Source organism: Marmota monax, unplaced genomic scaffold, assembly GCF_021218885.2.
Source record: "Marmota monax isolate L192 unplaced genomic scaffold, Marmota_monax_Labrador192_F-V1.1 WCK01_AAM20220418_F8-fsc00033, whole genome shotgun sequence".
Classification (NCBI taxonomy): Eukaryota; Metazoa; Chordata; class Mammalia; order Rodentia; family Sciuridae; genus Marmota; species Marmota monax.
This window is the reverse complement of record NW_026694282.1, coordinates 13,882,601-13,906,687: the sequence shown is the minus strand read 5'-3', so window position 1 is coordinate 13,906,687 and position 24,087 is coordinate 13,882,601. Positions and strand designations below refer to the sequence as shown.

Genomic DNA, 24,087 nt, shown 5'->3' with positions numbered 1-24,087 from the left:
GGGCGATAGGTCGCCGGCAGGGGGGCGGACTCCAGCTGCCCAGTCGCACGGGCAGCAGGCAGGCTGTCACCGGCGGGCGGGCGATCTCTATTCGCCCAGTCGCGCGGTCGGTCACTGGCGGGCGTGCGGTCTCCAGCCGCTCAGTCGCAAGGGCCTGGCCTCTAGTCCCCTGGTTTCTCCTGCTAGTCCTGGTTTCTCCTGCTAGACCAGATTTCCCCTGAGTGATGCCTCTCGGCAGTTCAAACTGTACTGTGGGCCTGCCATTTGTTGGGTGTGGAGGGTGTCTATTGGGAACCCCAGCACCCTATTGTTTTGATTTTTTCCGCTTGCCCCTCCCCCAGCGCTGGCTAGACAGGTTTCGTTTTCGCTGCTGATGGGAGAGGGAGTTGAAGGTCAGGTGTCTCTAGTTTTCCCCTAGTCTTTATGCAGGCTTGCTCTGATAATCCCTCCCCCGGACAGCCTAGGAGAGATTTTATGCGAATTCCCCGCTGTATGGGAGCTGAGCTGAATAACACACACCTGTTTTATTGTTGCAATCTGTCGGAGAGTGGCGGTGGTTACTTCAGCTCTCCAAGATGGTGGCCGCTGGTTTCCTTGGTGGAGTTTCTGTTGTGGGGGATAGAACTGTACCGCTTCCTTCCCAGTCTGAAATCCCGAACTCAGCCCGGGGATTAGTAGGGGCTCAGCCGGCAGGATTCCACAGAATCCGCAGCAACGTTTCTCCCTGCTTGCTGGTCCCTTCTCGGTGGTGCCCCGCCGTCTGTAGCCGCGGGGCGGGCTGCACGGATCAGTCAGCCCGGATCTCCGGATCTCTGGCATTTGTTTTTTAGAGATGGCTAACTTCACTTAGCATAGTCTGCTCTAATGCCATCCATTTCCCTGAAAATGCCATGATTTTTTAGTGCTGAGTTATTTTTTAGTGCTGAGTAATATTCCATTGTGTATAAATGCCACATTTTTTTTTGCTGAATTTTAAAAGCAAGGACTGTAACCAATATGCTGTAGAATTTTATAATGATTGTTCCTTTGATTTTGCAAACAAGTATTATTTGGACATACATTTTTCTTTAGTAAAATATACAATATAGAGTTTATTCATGTTTTTATTAAAATGGCTAATTTTAGCAGAGAAGATATTTGATTCTCTAAAAAAGTTAATTTTCTTTTGATTATAAAACAAGGCCAATCATATCTAAATTTGAAGCTGAATTATACTACTTATAAGCTATATGAACTTGAATTAATCCCTCTACCTAAAAACTCAATATATTCATAGTTTATTTTTAAATGAGGATTAAGTCAATTAATATATACAAAGCACTAATGTGGTACTATTAAGGCCTAAAATTATAACTAATATTATTAACTTTAATTTTATCAATTAAATGAGATAATATTACACATGTAAAAATGCACATAGTTAGCATGATATTTTGTAAGATTTAATAAGTGGTTGTTAAATGTATCAGGTAAAAGATATTGGAAACATGGAAATGATTATAGTAAAAAGTGTTATTTAAAATCTTGTTAGCTAGTGACAAAAAGCCAGTATTTCATTCATTTATTTTGTTATGTCTTGTTAAGTTTATCAGAGGCTATACCCTTGACATCAAGAAGCACACATTTATTTTTAATGAAAGGAAAATAGTTACTTTCAGAATTATGAATAAATTACAAAGTAAACAAGAACAAAAGTATATGAGATTTACTAATTGCTTACGTATAGTGTATTGTTAACCTGGCCATAATGGCATTTTTGAAAAATAAAAATATAAATTAAAAATATTTTACATACAAAAACACTCTGCAAGACAATAAATGACAAATAATTTTAAACTACAATTATAGATCGTAATGGGAGGAAGCCTACCTTGGAGTGTCAGGAGAAACCTTTGAAAACTGACTTTTGAACTGACACCTGAAGGATTAAAGGAATCCAGGCACACAACATTCCAGGCTTGATTTCCAAAAGAGCAAAGGTCTTAGGTGTTGAAGGCCATGACTTAATGTGGGAGAGCTTGCAGGAAAATGGAAAGCTGTACCAAATAATGTTTGAGAAACAGGCTGCAACCAGTTGGGGTCAAGACTAGCAGACCAGGAAAAGATGATTGGATTTTATTCCAAATGCAAAAGAAATCCGTGGAAGAATTTTAATCAAGGAAGTAAAATGATGATTTGTGCTATAAGAAGTCTAATCCTTGAGCAGTGGGTTGTAGAAGGGATCAAGACTGGAATGAGTGAGAATAGGTAGAAGGCATTGCTATATTTAGGTGATAGATGATGGTAGAGTCTACTGGTATTAGAGTGAGAGAAGTCAAGTGTGGAGTCAAGCTATATTTAGCATGTAAAATCAACATGGAAAAGGAAGGGTTCAGGGAAGACACCCACATTTCTCAATCGAATATGTGTTAATTTCCTAGGAAATGTAGGAATATCTGAGAAGGAGATGTGGACAATCCAGAGTTCCACTTTGGCTAAGTGTGAGAGAGTAGAATATTCTTGAGATGAAGAGGATGGACTTTGGAATAGGTTCAAATCCTACTCTGTAATTTATCACCAGTAGATTTTGAATAAACTGTACCTCATTTTATCATCTTTAAATATTGGGATGGTAATAATACCTGCTGAACAGGGTTATGAATATTTAATTAAATCAATCTATAAAATGCTAAGAACAGCTCCTGAGACATTATAAGCAATAATAATTATTGCTATTATTATTGGTCATACAAGTGGCAATGCTAACTAGAAAATCTGGTACATAAATATGACAGTTAAAGGAAAGTGATTGACATTCTAATTATCGTAAGAGAGCATCTCACCTCATTACACTGCTTTTGAATGAAAGAAAATAGCTTCTATTGTTTTCTTTCTACTTATCTTTCTCTGTCATCTTTACCCTTCCCTCTTTTTGTGGATTGCAGAAGGGGACCTGGGTGAAGATGGGAGAGAGGGTAAGAAGGAAAAGATTGTTAAGGAAAGTTAAGAAGTTTTACTTCAACTCAAAAAAACAAAACTCATTTCCTTCTTCAACTTTAAAATTAATCCAGAAGCCAATTCTAGCTTTTAATTAACTACATTCAAATTTCCTGTATAAATTGATCAGAACTCTTTTCAGTTTTGTCCAATGATTATTAAATATGGAAACCACAAGAAATAATCTGTGACTGGCATGCTGACTGCACTATCCCATTATAACCTGTGAAATGGCAGGTTTATTGACACATCGAAGGACCTTTCTTCAGTTCTGCTTTCTCCTCCATAAACAGCTACATTATTTAATAAAAAAATACCATTTTGCCTTATGGAAATAAACTACATAAACCTTCAAATATATGAATGGATTTGAACATGAGTGCCATTTATTCATGTGTTTAATAAAAAATAAAATAGTTCAGTGCCTGGGTGATAGATACTTCATCATTTCCTGGGACTTCCAAGAGGAACATGGCATTTACCTTCAAAATGGAAAAGCCCAAACATGTGAAGTGGTTAATTTTCATAGAATCTATTTAAAAACTGTAACAGGTGCCAAGTAAATATGCCTTATTGTTGTAGTCATAAATACATGGAGATCCTTCTTGAAGCATCACTTTTCCTTTCTTTCTTTTCTTTTTTTCTTTCTTTTTTCTTTTTTTATCCAGCCTGTTAGCAGGGTTATGAGAAGAAGCTCAGAAAGGAACCCTGCCAGGGGCCACCACCAGCATGAGGTGCCCAGTCATCCAAACTGGTAAGTGGAATAGTGTCTCCTACATGTCATGAAATCTGTTGATCCTGTTTCTTATGTACTTATTTTATATTCTATAAATTTTTCAAACAGTGTTTCTAATATTCCTCTGGGAAATTTTTATAGACAGACATGGATTGGAAGAAGTCGTGGAAGTTTATAGAAGTTGTTCACATTCTCTTAGTTTTATTTTCCTTATTTTAAAAATGAACATTACAATAGTTATCTTGTTAGATTTTTTTCTAAGAATTAACTAAGAATTTATATACAAAGACTACAGTGGTTCTTCGCATAGAGAAAAAAGGTGAGAATATTCATTCTTGCTAAATACTTTTCACAGGCCAAGTAATGCATGCTAAATACTTCAACATTTGTTTAATCCTCACTACAAAACTGTAAGTTGGCAGCTATAATTATGCACTTATTAACAGGAAGAAACTGTGCTGTCAGCAGGTTGTGTGACTTGCCTTTAACTGCACACTGCTCCCTGAGATGGCTTTTAGAGAGCCATTCTCTTTGATGGCAGAGTTTCTGTTCTTATATTTACTTATAAAGTCAGGAAATATTAATGAAGTATCTACTATATACCTCACTTCTTTTAACTGAGATGCCATGCTTCTTCCCAAATGATTGTTTTTTATATTATATTGTTATATTGAATATTTATATGAGGCCTTATAATTTAGAGTTGTGAATCTGTAATTGTGCTTTACACACTCTGTCAAGCCGATAGGTGGGGATCATTATTTCTATCTTTACAGATAGAGAAATTGAGTTTCTGAGAGGTTAACTGGCTCACTGCATTCTTTAGAGTTCAGCGCTTCTCAGACTTTTCAGTGGCTAAGGGTTAGTGTATTTTTTATGCACTGCAGATTGAATGTGTTTGTAAAATTACTAGAAAGCAATTGAAAGAAATAAAGTGATAAAGAAGAAGACAGAATACACAAAAATCCACACTTTTATTTCTATTTATCATTATTCTGCAATACATAAAAGAGTATACTACATTTCTATAAAAGTGTCTAATGCTTTCTCTCCAATTCCCTATTCCTTATGGTGCAGATTGGTGATTGCAGACTGACACTAGCAAAGAGATCAAACCATGTAGCTAACATGAGGCAAATCTAACAGGAAGTCCTAGGCCTTCCACCTTGTAGTCCAGGTCTCTCCTATTACCCCAGATAGCAACACAGAGCAGGAATCCTCATGTGTGATATAAGGGGAAAGAAGACTGAATTCCAAATTTTTAAAGTGAATCCAGTGTAAGAAAAGTGACAATGATACAACATCTTAGAAGAGTTACATGAAACAATTGACATGAAAAAGCAGAAAAACAGTTGGAAATTTACAGGAATGATTTCTTTTCATTTTGTTTATAAGATATCAAGACTTCTAAAATATTTACTATATATTGTTGAAAGACTTTCTCAAGATGCTTTTTATTTCTTTTTTCTTTTCATCTTATTTATTCTTTGAAAGGAGAAGTTAAGGTCTATTCAGAAGAAGGGGCCTTGTCAGTTCCCAAGAAGTGTATAGCCCTGTGTATAAGATTAAGAAAAAAATATTGGGATTATGGTCAGCTGTGAAAAAGAAAATTTAAAAAGAAAGAAAGAAAATGAGTGACATATCCATACTACACTGAAGGAAGGGAATTAAAAATAAATGTTACTGTTCATTTCAAAAACATCCAGAAAAATCACAGCAATTTTGGTACAAAGTTAAATGCATATTGAGTCAGCAGCAAGAATTTACTTAGTAAGAGGATTTTGTGGCTTTCTCAGTTCTACTAAAATGGATCCAAATATTTACATGTGCTCTTTTATTAATAACTATTTTACCATCTGTGTCAAAGTGTTATTGCACAGATGTTCAGGAATAGCTTTTGGTTGTGGGTAAATATTAGAGGAAGATTGAAGTTTTCTCTAAATTATGCAGATAGAATGGTTTTATAATAGCTTAATATGTCAGAAATAAGGCTTTATTTTTTAAGTCCCACCAACATAACAATGTGGATACAACTTAGTATGGCTGTATGTGTACCAGAAATGCAGCTCAGTAGTTCAGTGATAAAGTGTGTGTGTACCATGTGCTTTAGCATGTGCAAGGCCCTGTGGGTTTGATCCCCAGCACCATGCTCACGCACAAACACGTGCACATATGTACACACACACAAAGACTACAAGGCTATTGAGAAGAATGATATTTATAACAACATTCACAAATGAGAATTTCAGTCAACATGTTAGGTTTTGAGAAGTCTTTACATTGCTAAATCGAAATTCACCAAATAAAGTAGAGCAAACCCACAGCCATCAATAACATAGATTATGTGCATGTTACTTTCTGTCCCAACTCAGACATCCAATATTTGACATTGGTCAGAAAGTTAACTAATAATACCTGGGCACCTCTCTTCAATCAATGACTTTACATTATATCTATTCATGACTATTTCTCCTGTTGCCTATGAAACGGGAAGAAAGGAAGAAAGAATGTATTATTGATGTGTTGTATCCAAGGAAATATAGTCCAAATATGTATTGTGCATTATGCAATGCTGGGAGTAGAGACACTAGTTGCATGTGTACACTGTGTGTGTGTGTGTGTGTGTGTAAAATATTGGTTCAGATTAAGGTAAGATGATCACACAGCAGGGAAAGATGGTCCAACAATATTTTAGCAGAGTTGCTTTATTTGAATCCCTGTAACTTATTGGAATTTGGGTCTGATGTTGTTTGTAACTATCTACTCTTCAACTATAAAACTTAAAAACTTTCTGCTAAAAATAAAATTAGCAGTAAAATGAAAGGCTGAGGGTCAATCTTATCAATTGTCTATTGGAAAACTCCACACCTGGATAGATTTTATCTCAGTCTCATATTAGTAAAGAACAATAGTAACAAGATCAGCAATTCTGACCTAGATCTGGATAATGATTACTTGACATGAGAAATGAAAGCAAAGGAAAAGAATTTATATGATTTGTATCTTGAATGTCCCCCAAAGGCTCATCTTCTAGAGGATTGGTCCTAATGCTGCAATGTTCAGAGGTGGGGTTTGAGGTCTTGGGAAGTGATTGAAGCATATGGTTGTAACTTTAGTGTGGATGAATCCATTGATAGATTCCTAATGTGATGAAACTGTAGGTGGCAAGGCCTACTAAGAGCAAGTGAGTTACTGGAGGCATGCCCTAGAGGAATATATCTTCTCCCCCAGAGCTTTTGTCTCTGTGTCCTGGATGCCATAAACCAAGTACCATTCTTCTACCCAGCACTTCTGCCATGATATTCTGTCTCATCTCAGGCCCAAAGCAATGGAGTCAGCTAGCCAACCATAGACTGAAATCTCTACAACTGTGAGCTAAAATGAATCTTTATTATTTTAAGTTACTTTTTTTCTCATGCATTTCAGTCATAGCAACAGAAAAGCTGACTAACATGAACATATAAAGAACTATGAGTTAATACAAAAGTCAGAGAAAATATTAGAAAAAAAATTTGCCATTTTTACATATATTGTGAATGACTCAGAAATTAAAGCCTAGACCTAGAGTAAGTTGAAATACAAAGAAGTGAAAGGAAATGAAAAGTGCAAGGAAATAATTCAATCTTCTTTGGGGGACAATGAATAACAGAATCATACTTGTAGAAAGAAAACTGAGGAAACACTCAGCTTCTTCACACCCACACAGGGCAAAGACTGGTGATGAAAACAATGAGAGAGGAAATGGCCAGCATGGAAGACAAAAAGCAAATGCGTGGGTCACTGTGACTTAGAAATATAACAAAATGAATATTAGAAAGAGCAATATTCAAATACCACATGGAGGGGGAAATCTCACTCAAGAAATAAATGGAAAATATTTTTAACTTTTTTGAAAATTGTTTGCTGTGGTCTGAGATTTTTTTTTTTTTTTTTGGTATGGCATAGGAAATACCTTTCTTTAAAATTTAGCACAACCTGATGTTAAACCTAGACAAAGATTATTTTGGATATAGTAGGCTTTTTTTTAATTACTGGAATTACTCATGCTTGTATACTTATTTGTGTTTTCAGGCTTTCTTGCATACGTTAGTTGGTTTTGATTATTTTTTTTAACCTAAGAACACTATCAGAACTAATTGTTCACGTATGAACCTGGATGTGTCAAGACCTGTGCACCCCATGATAAATAAGTGATTTTACTGTTTTTCTCTTTTGGCCTCTTTCGTTTTCTGACATGTAAAGTAATAATGCAACATTAGTTTAAGTAAATACTTTTTATTGAAATATACATAACAAGAGTATTCAAATTCTGACTGCATACCCTAGTAATTCTTAGTCTCAATGAACTGTGAAATCCCATTCAGATTGAAAACAGATCATAACCAACATCATTGAAGGTATTCTTTACTCTTTTCAAGTCACAAATCCCAATCCTTCATAAGGTAACCCTTTCTAATACTATGAGTTCTAATGCTATGGATTATTTAGCCTGTTTTTGAGCTTTTCATATAAATTTAATAATAAAGTTTGTAATTGTATTGTGTGTGGCCTCCTGTTCTCAATTTTATGTACATGAAATCCATACATGTTAGATTCATTATGACTAGTTTGAGGGTCTTACAATTTTATACATGCATTTTGAGATGTGTATGTAAAGATTTTCATTGTATAATTTCTTTCATGTGACTTTAGAAGCTTATTTTTAGTACTAATGCTACTTTCCCAATGGGTACCTATTTACATTCCTGCTGACACAGTGTAAGTGTTCTGGTAGTTTTGTTTCATTACCAAAACTTGGACATTTCAAAGATTTTTTGTTTTGTTTTGTTTTAGTTGTTCTGATGGATGTGCTATAGTTTACCATTGTGATTGCAATTAAAATTTTTGTGATGAAAGATGATTATGTTTACTACCACAGAGCAACAATTCCCTAGCCACCTCCGAATTAAAAGTATATGGAAAATTAGAGGAGACATTAAGAAAGGTAGTAGTTTTGTTCACCTCTGCTGAGTGAATACTCATTCTAACAGGACTTAAAATTTCCCTTTAAATAAGAAAATGAAAATTATAGAAAAACATCATATCAATAAGGATATGAAAGTCCGGCAATCCCATTCAACTTAAAATTCATCTTATCTATTTTGTTCCACTTTTACTTTTCTATTAACTAATTAATGCCTTGCAATCTGTCAATACTTGTCTTGTTTTACTGGTCACCAACCAATCTTATGACAGTACAATCACAGCTCAGCAGTGATGACTGGAGTTTGTTGCAGGATAGTGATCGTGCATCCCATTTCTGTGCTGAGAAAACTAATTATTTGTTCAGCCAATTGAAACTAGAATGATACATGGGCAACAGGCATGAAAAGGATCCAGGAAGGCAGCATGATTTTGACAGAGGGCCTAGTACTCTTACTCCTGCAGCAAGTGTGACAACTCCATCACTCTCCTAGGCATTTCCCCTGGTGGGCTATGTGATGGTTCATTGGCTTCCACTACTATTCATTTCCAAAGAGTGTGAGAGCTTAGCTAATATGTTGTTAAGATAGTTTGGGTGACTATAGTTTAGATTCTATATTGTCATGTGGCAGTTTTTTTTTTAATAAGCTATAATATCAGCTAAATATAACCACAAATTTCTCTTTCTTTTATTGTAGGAACCTACATACAACATTACCTTTGTGACTTTAACTGTTTTTAAGTGGGCAGTTCTATAGGATTAAATACATTCTTATTGTGGGGCAATAATCACCATCATCCATTTCCAGAAATTTTCCATATACTATTTTAACTTCAATTATAAAAAAAATTCTACTCTTTTACAGCTCAGCCTCTTTTATGATACTGATATTAAACATATTTATATGTGTATATTATATGTAAATATATGTAATGTATGTATTTTAAGTACTATAGAAATAAAAAGTGAAATATAAACCAAAATTACAATAATACAGTTATTTCCATTTTCTATGCATTTACTTTTACTGGAGAACATTGTATTTTCACATGACTTTGAGGTATTGTCTAGCATATTTACTTCAAATTGAAAGACTTCCTTTAATATTTGTTGCCAAGTAGATCTTGTGGTAATAAGCTGTCTCAGTTTTGTGTGGAAATGTTTTAATTTCTCCCTAATTTTTGGAGAATTATGCCAAATACAGAACTTCAGATGAACAGGGTTTGTTTTTTTTTAATTTTTTTTTCTCTTCTAGTGTGTTCAATATATCATCCTAATTCCTTTTGGCCTAAAATGTTTCTGCTAAGAAATCTGCTAACAGTCTCCTTAGTGTTCCCTTAGACATGATGGACAGTTTATCTCAACTTTCAAGATTCCCTACTTTGTCTTTAAGTCGTTCCATAATAGTGTGTCTCAGTGTGGGTATCTTTGTTTATTCTATGTGAACTTTGTGGAGCTTCTTGGGTTTGTAGATCCCTGAATTCCATCCGTTGTTTTATCAGATAATGTCTCTGCCCATTTTTCTTTCTTTCTCTCTCAGATCCTAAAATACATATATTAGTCTGCCTATTAGTATCCCTTAGGTTCTGCTTTGCCCCCTTTTCACCTTTTCTTCCCCCTTTCTTTCCTTCTCCTTCCCTCCTTCCTTCCTTCCTTCCTTCCTTCCTTCCTTCCTTCCTTTCTTCTCAGACTAGATTAGATAATATCAAATGACTCATCCTCAGGTTCCTTGATTCTTTTTTCTGCCTGTGATCAGCTGCAGTTCAACACCCCTAGTGCATCTTCAATTCAGATATTGTATTTTTTAGTCCCCAAATTTAAGTACTTTTAAAAGTGATTTCTTATAAAATATTTTTCTGTTTATATATCATTTTCCTGATTTGGAATCTCCTCCATATTCTTCTAGAGCATATTAAGTATACTTAAAATGGTTGTTTTTCTGTGGCTGATGTGGTTTCTTGGGGGAAATTTCTGGAATTTTATTTCATTTCTTTTGAAGGATGACATTTCCCTATCTCTTTGAATGCCTTGTGAATTTTTTGCTAAACCTTTATTTTATTTTTTTTTTTTAAAAAAGCTATTTTCACCAGTGTTTGCAGCCTGGCCATGTGTAGAGGAATCTGTTACTAATCCACCTGGCACGGAATCTCCTGTTCTTTCCAAATATATGTGTTTTCTGAGAATGTACGTGTGTTTCCCATTGCCCATATACACTGTAGATTTTGACTAATCTCTAGGACTCACACATATATTAATCAATCTATAGATGTTTATTTATTGCCTCTGTGGGAGAACAAGAGCCTGGAGATTCTTCCTGTTACACCAACTCATGGTTACTTTCAAAGGACTCTTTATTTTTTTATTTTTTGGTACCAAAGATTTAACCCAGGGGCACATACCCACTAAGCCACATCCCCAACCCTTTTTAAATATTTTATTTAGAGGCAGAGACTCGCTGAATTGCCTTGGCCTGGCTAAGTTGCTGAGACTGTCTTTGAACTCGAGATTCTCCTGCCTCAGCCTCCCGAGTTGCTGGGATTTCAGGTATATGCCCGGCTTCAAATGTCTTAATTTTTCAAAAATGACATTTTGAATTCTCTTTTCTGCTTTTGATGTTCTGTGCATTCATCTGCTAATAGTCTCTTACTACATATCTGTAGCTTCCTCTCCACACAGTTTTCACAGGGCAGCCACTGGTTATGATTTCTCTATTAAGAGACAAATTATGCCACTATTCCTCTCTAAACTCCAAGTCAGGTAAAACAGAAGTAGTCCCTTGTATATGCACAAACAGATTAAAACAGACACGTTCTGCTCTATTTTTTTTTTTCTGGTGAAAGAAAGGAACAGAGAATTGGGCCCCTTATTTCCTACTGTGAAGAACTGCACAGGGTGAGGTACATGGCAAAGGACAAAAGAATACCACAGAATTTTTCATCATTTTGAATGTGACTATTTCTTGATTGGGCATTATCTTGGTTATGATAAATCTTTGACCATCACAAATAATATTATTTTAATCAGGCTATGGGGATTTTGTTTGTTTTTCTGGGGGTGGGTAGGAGAAGGAGCTTTGAGTTTCCTAGTCTTCCACATTCCCAAGGATTTTTAAAAATTTTGATTCAAATTCACTTTAATATACCATGATATCACATGTTTTATATATTATTCGACACATGATTTTAGTATTGATAGAAATACAATGACCTAAAAAATGTTTTAAGGCCATACTAGGGAAGGAAGAATCAGTAAATTCAGGGTGTCAACATTGTTTCTACCTCACTGTTTGTTACTCTCATATATGATTTGAGGGGCAAAGAGCTGGGGTTTAAAGTCAACCACATTAAAGTTTTGTTTCTTGATAGAGCACACTCACCTCTTTTACCTCTGTCTTATCAGCAGAGTTGTTTGTCTTTAATTCTGTGTAAGCAAATTTAAGTCATTTTAACCAACTTGTAACACAATTTTCTTAGGTAAACAATGTGCATGCAAGATAGAGGCAGTTGGGTCATTTTATTTATTTATTTAGGTTTAATTTAAAAACTAACTATAATTCAAATGATATTTTAGAAAATGAATGCTGTCTTGAAAAACTTAACATAGCAAGTTATAGCTTGGTTTATTGGTTGCACACCTATATAGTCCCAGTGGCTCCAGAGGCTGAGGCAGGAGGAGCATGTGTTCAAAGCCAGCCTCAGTGAAAGTGAGGTGCTAAGCAATTCAGTGAGACCCCCGTCTCTAAATAAACTACAAAATAGGACTGAGGATGTGGGTCAGTGGTTGAGTGACCCTGAGTTCAATCCCCAATACCAAAAAAAAAAAAAGAAAAGAAAAAAGATCTCAAGTTATTAATTAATAATTATAATAATAATAATCTGTAGCCAAGTCTCCAATATAAAATAAAAAAGCTCATAATGACCTTCAGAAAAAAATTGGCAGGCATTTAACAACAGAGTAAAACAAATTGAGATGAAATATGGCTATCATGACCCATTCATTTAGGCATGTTTATTTTACCCAAGATTATACCGCAGGTGTCATTTATAATTTCTCCCAAAATATAGCTTTCAAAGTAGGAACACTTGTAATTAGTTCTACATAAAGGGAACTGTATGTTTAACATATTCTTCTAAACAAAAATCACTGAGGATGATAGACGTGTAAAGCAAATGAAAGCATCTGCTAGAGGAATTTATTAAAATGAGAAGATCTGATGTCCATTTATCCAAACAACTAAAACATAAAGCTTAAATTCGTTTTATATTAATTCATGTTTATTCTTCAAGAAAACTGAATATGGAAGAGCCATTCAGATAATATTATTACTGATTTATTGGTAGAAGAAAGGAAAGTCAGCAAAGTTGTTTTACTAAAGCATTGGAATGGAATTTTTGTAAATCACTCTCTAACTTCTGTGGTGTATAGAATCCTCTGACTAATTAATTATAAGGAACAAATGTTGAAAAACTGTGCTACAAGATCAAGATTTATAGATTATTAGAATTGTGAGGTATAAATGAGTTTTTCTGAACACAATGACATCTTCTTTCCAGCCTTAAGCAAAATGGTTTGTCTTGATGAGTATGCAGAAAATGTAGCAACACCTTGATAGCTTATCACACATTCTCCTGTTGTAAAGGCATAATGTGAAGATGAAAACAGATTCATTTCCTCTACTTCCAAATAAAAAAACAAATATAATTATGACAGGAAAAAGTGAATACAAACTGCTTTGAATTCATTAATCCTGTTGAAGATATTTTTTTCCTTGAAATGCTGTCAATTAAAACAGCTACCATAGTTTAATTTATTTTCATTAAACTGTCATGTATTATTTACACTTAATTTTGGTCATTGGATTATAAAGCTCTCTGATAGCTCCTTTTGGTTTCCTTCCTTGAAACTGTCTCACATGAGTGTTTTGTTATACAATTCCACACATATAAATACATATTTGTGTAATTTTGAGTAAAACTCTATAATTTCCCTATGATAGTTTGGGTGCCCTTTCTACAAGCCATTGTCTCCAAACATCCATGAATCCTTTCTGTCCAGTTGGCATAATCTCATGCTTTCCTCAGTAGAAATGGAAGGTACTAGAAAGTCTCCAATCCAGACTATCCACTGGCAAAATTGGAAGACGGGTGAATAGTTAACTTATTTTCACTCTTTCATCCATTTTTTCTATGTATTTTGGGGGGAAGAGACACTCAATGATCTAGTGAACTTGTACTCTGTCATTCCACTTCATGAATAATTAATAATATTTTATGTATCAGATAAAAATTATTTAATAAATTGCTTCACACTAAATTGAAAGCATTTGTTAAATTCTCCTACATGACCGAATTGTTCTTCAATAAGGAATCCTGCATATGTGGACAAGGAAAAGTGAGAATCCATTGAAAATTTAGGTATAAGATTTTTTAGTTAGAATCTGGTGAATGTTAGTCCTGCATGGGACCCCTTCTGTTAACATAAAGCAAAACAAAGGGTGCTGGTTTTTATTTTTTTATAAAACATTATTTAAACCAAGTTATTTGTCATAATTCTGCATTATTTGTATTGAAAGAAGAATATCATCTTGGGGGTTCTGCAATGGTTGCTGATTAATAAGGGAAGCTGTGGGATTTTTCTGTTTGTTTATGCAGTATTGGTTAGGGTTAGCTTCTCTACAAAGTTCATTCTGTTTTCTAATTTTATGGACTGAGAAGATAGTATAGAATAAGACTAATGTTAAGCAGAGACAAAGATAAAGGTTACATGAAGATTTGGAATGACTTGAGAACAAATGAAGGATTTAGAAATACTTTGTGCTTCAAATCCTGGCTCCATTGTTATTGGCTTTGTAAAATGAGACTAAGTTAATGATTTTCTTTAAGCCTTTTTTCTCATCTGTAAAATGGAATGCTGACATGTAACTGACAGTGTAGTTGAAAAAATTAAATATGGTAATTAAGTAGAACAGTTACTATTGCTGGCATGACATAGAATTCACACTCATTACTTTTCCTTGCCTAAGAACCTTTAACAGATACAAACAAGTACTGTTACTTCATCCACTTGTCTCTGAACTTCTTCTTTTTTTTTTTTTGGTAAACTTTTGTCTGTATTATACTCTTATGAACTATTCCCTTATTCTTCCTCTCACCTTCTACACATGGAAAAAACACTGATGATACTCATTCACAAACTGTGCTGAAGTCAGATGAGTTGGGTTTTCCTTTGGGGGAACAGACCCCTATGTTTCAAGATTTTGATGCTAAACAATTGATTTTCATTTCAATTGTTTTGCATCCTTTAAGAACCCAATATTTCATTTTTTTCTCTAGTTCTTAATTATTTCAAATCAAGAGGAAAGGATATATGCCCAGATGGTGGTAAGGAATTTTTGACACAAAATATGTTGTTATCTTTGATGAAATAAATAAAAATTTAAGACACCCTGCAAGGCTGGAATACAACATTTCCCAGAAAGACCCCAAGTAACTGACAGTTTGGAGGGTGAATGGTGGAGAGACAACATTGAGGCTGTGAAGAGACTGTTTTGTGTGTCACTTTAGGCTCCTAGTGAGGCAGATCGAGAATTGTCTTATTATCTCAATATTGTGTAATATGTTCTAAAATGCCCATCCAGAACATTATTTTGATTTGTGTGCCTTTAGAATCAACTTCAATTTCCAGTATGATCTTCTATCATTTTATATCTTTATAAAAGTGAATCAAATATTTCTGGCAGACTACGTTTCTTTTGATATTAGGGGAAAAAAACAATAAAGAAGAAAGAGAAGCATAAATGGGCCTGTTCCCAAGTGTTAGGATCATGTTGCATTTGCAAGAGTCTCTAGTATGTTTATTCCTTGGAAATTAATTCTGTTTGTTTTAATAATTATAAATAAAGAGGTAAAAGGTACATGGGGCTCTTGATGTATTTAATATATTTGTATTTAATCTATTTAATCTCTCTTTTTTAGACTCACCTCCAAACACTACCACCATATGTGTCCTAGGCTTAGAGAAATCCATTACTGTGGAAGATCATCCATCCTGCAAACCCTCCCCTACCAAAAACAAAACACACACACACACACACACACACATTACAGGAATTAATTTCCAAAGGAAGGAGTAAAACTCCCTATTACATATGCATTGTTCTGCATAGCACCTATTTAAATTAAATTAATTTTAAATGATACAAAAAATCATAAGGATCATAAAGCTAATAAGTACCATGTGATTTTCCAATACATGTGTAATTAAGTTAAGTATACTATCTCATCAAACATTCACCATTCCTTCATGAGGAAAACATTCATAATCCTTTCTTCTATTTATTTTAAAAGAAAAAAATACAGCACATTATAATTAGTAATAGTCACTCTACTGTGTAATGAAACACTAGAATTTCTTTTACCTGTCTCATTACAACTTAGTACATGTTAATGACTTTCCTCAAACCTCCCTGCCCCTTTACCTCCCTGGCCAGTGGTAACCACTGTTTGACTCTCAATTTATATGAGATCAGCTTTTTTAGATTCCACCTATGAGTGGGATTGGTGCTTTTCTTTCTGTATCAGTATTATTTCCTTTAAAACAGGACCTCAATTTCTATCTATGTTGTTGCAAATGATAGGTTTCGTTCTTTGTTTATGGTGGTGTATTATTCCATTTTATCAGAATACCAGTTTTCTTTATTTATTCATCAGTTGGTGGGGACTATGGTTGCTTCCATTTCTTGGTGATTATGAATACTGTTGCAGTGAACAGTGGAATGCAGATGTCTCTACAAGACACTGGTTTCATTTCCTTTAGCTACATAGTGGTGGGATTGCTGGGGAACATGGTAACTCTACTTTTAATCTTTTGAAGAATTTCCGTACTGTTTTCCATAATAGCTGTTCTAATTTACATTCCTACGAACAAGGTACGAGTGTTTTCTCCCCACCCAAAAGATTAAAAATACCAAGTGCTGATCACAGCTTTCTTAGAGGAGCAAGGTGATGTTTCATTGTCGTTTTGATTTGCATTTCTCTGATGATTAGTCAAACTGAACATTTTTGTCATAAACTTTCTTGTCATGTTTTTATTTTCTAAGAAATATCTATTTAGGTATTTTACTTTTTAGTTAATCAAGTTATTATTATTATTATTGTTGTTTTTGAGTTTTAGAGCTCCTTCTATATTCTATGTAGCAACTTCTTGTCAGATATATAGTTTACAAATATTTTCTTATATTTTGTAGTTTGTCTCTTCACTCTGATGGTTGCTTCCTGTGCTATGTAATTCCATTTGTCTATATTTGCTTTTGTTTCCTGTGCTTTGGGGTCCTTGTTGAGTAAATACTTGCCAGTTACACTGTACTAGGACATTTTCCCTATTTTTTTTCCTAAAATTTTCATTGTTTCAGTTCTCACGTGTATGTCTTTAGTCCATTTTGAATTGATTGCTAGATATAGTGGGAGAGAAGGATCTAGTTCCATTCTTCTGCACATAGATACCTCAATTTTTCTAGAACCAAGTTTTGAAAAGAATGTCCTTTCTCCAATGTGTTTTCTTAGCACCTTTGTCAAAAATCAGCTGTGTATAGGTATATGGATTTATTTATGTGTTCTTTTTTCTGTTTCATTAGCCTGTATTTTGGTTTTTATGCCAATTCCATTCTGTCCAATTACTAAAGCTTTATACTATATTTTGAAGTCAGGTAGTGTAACACTTCCTGTCTTGTTCTTTTACTCAACATTGCTTTGGATATTCAGGGTTTGTGTGTGTGTCTGTGTGTGTGTGTGTAAAAACACAGATTTTAAGATTGTTTCTTCTAATTCGGTCATTGGTATTTTCATTATTTGCATTGAATCTTTGCATTACTTTGGGAAGTTTGGGTATTTTAACAATATTATTTTTTTTCTAATCCATGGAAGCAGTTATCTTCCCATTTTTTGTGTGTGTCCTTGTCAGTTATATTTGTCAATGTTTTATGGTTTTCATTGTAGAGATCTTTCACCTCTTTGGATAAATTTATTCCTTTGAGTTCTTTTTCCAGCTTTTGTAATTAGTGTCACTTTCCTAAATTCCATTTCCAATAATTCTCTATTGGTGTTTACATAATATCTTTCCATTCAAAGAACATTTTTATAACTACCTGCTCTGAAAAATATTGTTTCCTCATTTCTCTGCTAGCATGAAACTCTTTCTTTTGTTTCTTTCCCCTATTCCAACTTTTATATTATCTTATTTTCCAGACTACAGAAATTAGTTCAAGGCAGAGCGTTTGTTTAAATCATATGTACAGGTGATGTCAAAAAGGGACTGCTGACAAAATAGTAATGGGTAAAATAAAGACACAAATGCACAAATGCAGAAAATTATGAAACAAAATTTATTGTGATGTGGAAGTAAATTTCTCAAACAGTAGAATAAATGTATGTCCTGTTTATTATGTTTATGAAATATATGAATGTGTAATATATCTTTTAGTATGAGTTTCTCCAGGTACATAGAACATGTTCTATGGAACATGGTGCTTCATCTTTATGTTATATTATATAATTTCAGTAGATTGGGTTTTGGTTGTTAGTGTATATAAATGTGTGTATTCACTTCAAATTTCAAAGCACATAATGTAGTACACAAATTTCAAACCATATAGAAGTTTTAAGGTCTCCAAATGTTTTCTAGATGACCTTTTATAAGAATGCTGGCTAATTCCTAATTCATTTGGGAAATATAATTTTTATTTAGTACTATCTGTTTACCTGGAACATTGGTGCTAAGAAAACAACTATTACTAACACATAATTCCTAACTTTAAGGACCAAAAATATTGTGTTTATACAACTCTAGACCCATACACATATTCATAATTAATATTCCTTAATCCACTTAAAAACATTGAATAAGATAATAGAAATGGAATTTTCTGGCACATAGTTAATGTCTAACCAGTATTTGCTGATAATTGACTCAACTTGCCCTTTTATTTATTATTTACCAACTACTCAGTGAGATGATGATTATTGACCTTCAACATGTCACTAAATCTCTTTATCTCAAAATCATTAACTGTAAAGTGGTTATATAAATACTGTACTTTTGGGTTTATTTAAGATTTAAGAAAAATGTTACATGTGAAATACCTATTACACAGTTTCACCAGTGTTCTCCTTCCCATTTTATAAATGTTTATTTCCAGAAGATCAGATAAAAGATCTGAACATCACAGTGGAGTAGGTTTTGTTTGCTTTTGGAGTTTACATATGAAATTATTCTCCTAATTCAAGCATCATTTTTTTTTCAAATGAATGTGAAATACTTTCATAGGGCATTATTTGGTTTGTTGGAACTAAACAGTTATTCATTGTTGCCAGGATTTTATTTTATGCATGGTCATTAAATAAATCATGTTGGTGTGTTAGAATTTAGTAATGCAGAATTATAATTTGCATCTAGGCTCCATAACATTTTAATGGCTTATTCTTCTCCCTCAACTCCCCTAAGAATCATTATGTACAAACTTATGTCTGATGGTTTCTTTTGGCTTTTGCTCTTCTCCAGTTTTAATTTTATCTAGTTCTGGGGCAGAGTTCTAAGTGAGCTATGAATTTTATATCTGTGACAGTTCACCCAAAAAGAGTTAGGTGAGCCTGGTGTGGTATGGCCTTCAGACAGGAACCTGGAAGATTGGGGAACAACAAACACAACCTTATTTAACAGTGAATGACTTTCAGGGAAGGAACTTTAGAGTCTAATAGAATTAGTGGTTGGTAGACTAATTTTTAGTTTCAAAGCTTCTTATATTCTTGGCAATATGTGTAGACATGGAAAAGACCCAAATATGTTAACAGTGATTTAGTTAATGTAACTAAAATATGGAACATTTGTCCTGAGTAAGATAAGAGTTTATTTATGTGAACACAGATGAAAATTGTCATGGGACAAACAAGGCTGAAATGAAAACATTGAAAATTTATTAACGGGTAGTTTTTGAGTTCTGAAAAGGTGTCACACTGTTAGTCCTAGGAGGTATAAAAATGGAGACCCTTTCCACTTTAAAAAAAATGTATTTTTCAGTCACAGAATATCATTTGTCATTATAAAGAAATGACAAATATTCTGAAAAATATTCAGAGAATAATCTGTGATGAATTGGGTGCTCTGACATGTGACATGTGGTACATGTGATCTCAGGCTAAAAAGGCTTGTTTTTCATCTCTTAAAAGTAGTCCTACCAATTCATCAATTCACATCAAGTCAATTTTCCCAACAGTTTTCTTCTTCCAAACTATAAACCTGAATAGCATTGAAGGAAATTGATAACTATAGTCTCCTTTGTAATTTGCCTTGTAAAGTATTCTCATTGAGATTCACTTTGTGGTACACTGCCTGGATTGCTAATTCTTTTCAGTGAGAATGCTTTGGCTGAGTTGTATCATTAATCAAAATTTATGCCTCCCCATAACTTTTTCTATGAGGGGAAAAGAAAGTAGTGATGACACAAGAGAAAAGGAAACCATTAATGTGAAGTGCATATGCAGTGTTGCTCCTATCCCCTGGTGAGAGGTAGTTTTATATTCCTGGAGCTGGTATGTACATTAAAACCTGTTTTGTGACTTGATGACGATATTGAGGATTTAAGATTGTGGTGTATATTTTATTTTTGTTAATATATCTCAGGACTTCACTGAATGCTTTGGCAGCATTTTAGTTCTTTTTGAAAGCCTTTCTTTTATTGTACTGTGCTATGAGATGTGTAACTGGCCCTGTGCAAGATAAAAGGTGCGGTGTTTATACAGAACTGTCATACACAGATACCAGGAGCATTCTTTAAACCATTGTGACATGTCAAGGTTTCTCCCTTATCTCCCTAGTTTTCCGCACTTCCACAATAAACTACTTGTCTGTGTAGCTTCTGGAATCACCTCTGTGATAGATTATGCTCATTTATGATTTAAGTGTCTCCTTAACACTTGAGAGATTTCAGGGAATGACTCTGTCCTCATAGAGTATAGAAAATGCTTCTTGCTTCCAGGGTTCTGGGAGCTTCTCATCTGAGGAAGAGTTTAAGAAAAAGACAACAGAGAGAGTAGAAACAGTCATATGTTATCTTGAACAGTTGCCAATGAGAAATGAACACAAGATGATCCATAATGTGTGTGTGGCAAGAACAGCAATCCATCATAATGAAAGAAATGTTTTCACTAAAAAGAATCCTTGTTGCAAACCATCTCTTATATTCCTTGGTACTCCTTGAATTAGAGCATTCAGATTAACAACAAGTTTATATGTGTGCATGTTCAGTTTATGTCATGCTTAGTCAGATAACAACCTTCATGGGACTTCCAAGATCATGGCATCAGTTCTAATGGTTTCATCATGGAGTGGGTCTCACAGAGCAGCTGAAGCAATCACTTATCTGAGCACTGGAAAGCGAACAGTCAAATGGAGCAAACTTCTGAGACCAAGGGAGGTGACTCTGCAAGCCAAAGTTTCTCTTTTAATACTCTGTCCACATCTTTTTTGTTTGGTTTGGTTTTGTTTTGTTTCTTCTTCTTCCTCTTGAAATTCTTTATGTGCTGAGAAGGAAGGTACGGCTATGCCTCTGAGGTAAGAGACATAGAGAGTATGAGACTCTGAGAAAAGTCTGGTAAGCCTGCAAGTGGGGCACTGCTGAGGGGCAGAGGCACACTGAATGTGAGTGGGCTGGGGCCAGGCCAGCTTCTGTCATCACATGATGTGATCTAAGTTTTAGTGCTAATGAGTGTGTGACTTCAATAGTTGTCCTCTTCTTCTTTTTTTTTTTTTTTTGTCTTTTCAGTTTGCTTATCTGTAAAATGACAATAATAATAGTATTAATAAATTTGATGTAGTGACTCAATAGCATGATGCTTGTGAAGCACCTAACACAATTTGAAGTCAAAAATGAGCACTCAAAAAAATAGCTGGTATTATCACATGAATTAAATAGGTTAACAAATGCTAGTTATTCTTAGAGAGAGTAAAAGACTGAGGATAAAATCTGGGAGGGAAGAAAACACATGGGGAGTAGGGAATGTGGAGGTACCAGTATGCTGAGGTAAGAATTTAAGAAACAGTGTGAACCCCTGGCAGATAAAGATAGTCTCTGTCAGATAGAAGCATAAATTCAAGAGTGGCCCAGTGATCCAGGAAGCTTCAGAGGTGGAAATAGAATGGAAGAGAATGTGACTGTTCACCCATAAAAAGTTAGGTAAGCCTGGTGTGGTGTGGCCTTCAGACAGGAACCTGGAAGGGTGGGGATCAACAAACAGAAAGTTACTGAACAGTGAATGAGTTTTAGAGAGGAAACTTTAGAGTCTAATAGAATTAGTTAACGGAAGACCAACTTTAGTTTCAAAACTTCTTGAATTCTTGGCAATACCTGTAGGCATGAAAAGACCCAAATATATTAACAGCGGTTCAGTTAATGTAACTAAAATATGGGACGTTTGTCAGGAGTAAGATAAGAGTATATCTCTGTGAACACAGATGAAGATTGTCCTGGGACAAACGAGGCCAAAATGAAAACATTGAAAATTTAATCAGTGGGTAGTCACTGAGTTCTGAAAAGGTATCACACTGTTTAGTCCTGGGAGGTATAAAGGTGCCAGAGACAAGCAACAGCCACAGCAGAGAATGCTTAGGGGCCAGGGATATGGGAGGTATGAGTGCTGAATAAGGCCCATCTCATGAAGATTCTGATCTTCTACATAAGGAGTTTGTACCTGTCCCTATGGATAATAGAATTCCATTAGAGTGCTGTAAGCAAGAGAGTAGCTTGGTCTGGCCACCCATGTTGTACAAGTTCATTGCTCTTGGTGCAGTCTCTCTCACACCCTTCTGCCTGCCACTCTTTCTCTGCTGTTTATACCCATCTTTCTGTCTCCTTGGCTCTTGACGTTAATCACATCCCATGCCCGTGCATTGATTTTGATTGTGTGTCTTGGTTGTCATTTAACAGCAAATCTGGTTTGGTTGTTTATTAGATGAGTGTAGCTTTTCTGTAAGCACATTAGAGCAAGGTTAGATTTGTCTTCATCATCATCACACAGAGTTGTGTTTAGGAAATCATGATAATGCCCAGATTACTTAGTAAATCAGATTGTTCTTATGAAATATATTGGATTCATATTAAAAAGATATTCACTTGTACCCATAACATTTATCAGCCAAGGAAAGCAAACTATTTGAATAGTCTAACATACAACAATAGTCTTACAGTATTTGTAAGCCGGATATATTGTGACGACAGAACCACTTCAGATATTAATGACTTTTGTTCGTAAGCCATTGTTTCCCACCATTTCTCACCTGTAATCATGTTCTATGTGGCAAGCATGATGATATTCCTATAAGCCAGAAAGAAGGTACATTTAATTTAAAACTTCAGGAGATGTAAAACAATGGATGAATTTACTGGATGGGGCCTATAAGAATGCTAGAAATGTCAAAAGAGAAGAACATAATTATTTTTAGAAATCCTTAGTGCTTGTTCTTAATACTGAAGGTTGCATCCTGAAATTCAGTTGCAGAGGCAGAGAGGTGTTGAAAATGCTTCTCATTCTGGTCTAGCAGATAGTTAAGTAGTATTTTTTTCATTAACTCGTTCATCTGAAGCACTTTTATCTGTATTAAAATTGTCCCAAAGGAAAAAAGAAGTTTCAGTAATGTTTGAGATCTTTTAGTTTTAGGGGAAAATTCATTTTCTATGATTTCTGTCAAGTGCAGAAACTTATTTAAAGGTATTAACTGTAATAATTCACTTCTTTGAATTGATTCCTTTTGTAGTATCATTTAAACATCTTCATCTTATTCATTTAATTCAAATGTATTTATCTTTCTTTTCCATGATCAAAATCTATTAATATGAATAGTTTGTATATCTTTGTGCATGCGCACGCACACACACACACAATATATATATATATATATATATATATATATATATACATACACATTTACACACTATATATATATACACACACATTTACACACTATATATATATATATATATATATATATATATATATATATATATGGTAGAATATACTTATATATAGATGTTTGGATAAACAGCTTATTCTGTCTGTCTGTCTCTCTGTCTATCTGGTAATCTATGAGAACAGATGAAAGTAAAGCAATAAGAAGTACAGTGGAAAAGTGTGAACAACATATTGACAAATATAAGAAAAGGAAATTTTTCTGTATTTATGTACTGAGATTTATTAATCTGAGAGTTAATAAATGGAAGATACACTGTCAACATGAAATTGTGCATTCCCACCATCCCACCATGTGTGCCTTTCTTTCTTACTTGTTTTGTGTGGGGGGTGGGGGTGGAAGAGGTACTAGGGATTGAATCCAAATGTGCTTTACCACTGAGCTACATATTTATTTT

The 24,087-nt window shown here is 34.4% G+C and overlaps 1 protein-coding gene across 2 annotated transcripts in view; it reads left to right on the top strand.

The window, feature by feature from the left end:
* Lingo2 (leucine rich repeat and Ig domain containing 2) overlaps positions 1 to 24,087 on the top strand; it is a 1,180,912-nt gene that overhangs the window by 671,228 nt on the left and 485,597 nt on the right. For both annotated transcript variants that reach the window (XM_058586401.1, XM_058586402.1), the window contains exon 4: positions 3,645 to 3,730. The gene's annotated coding sequence lies outside the window, so the exon portion shown is untranslated. The remainder of the gene's footprint in view (positions 1 to 3,644; positions 3,731 to 24,087) is intronic.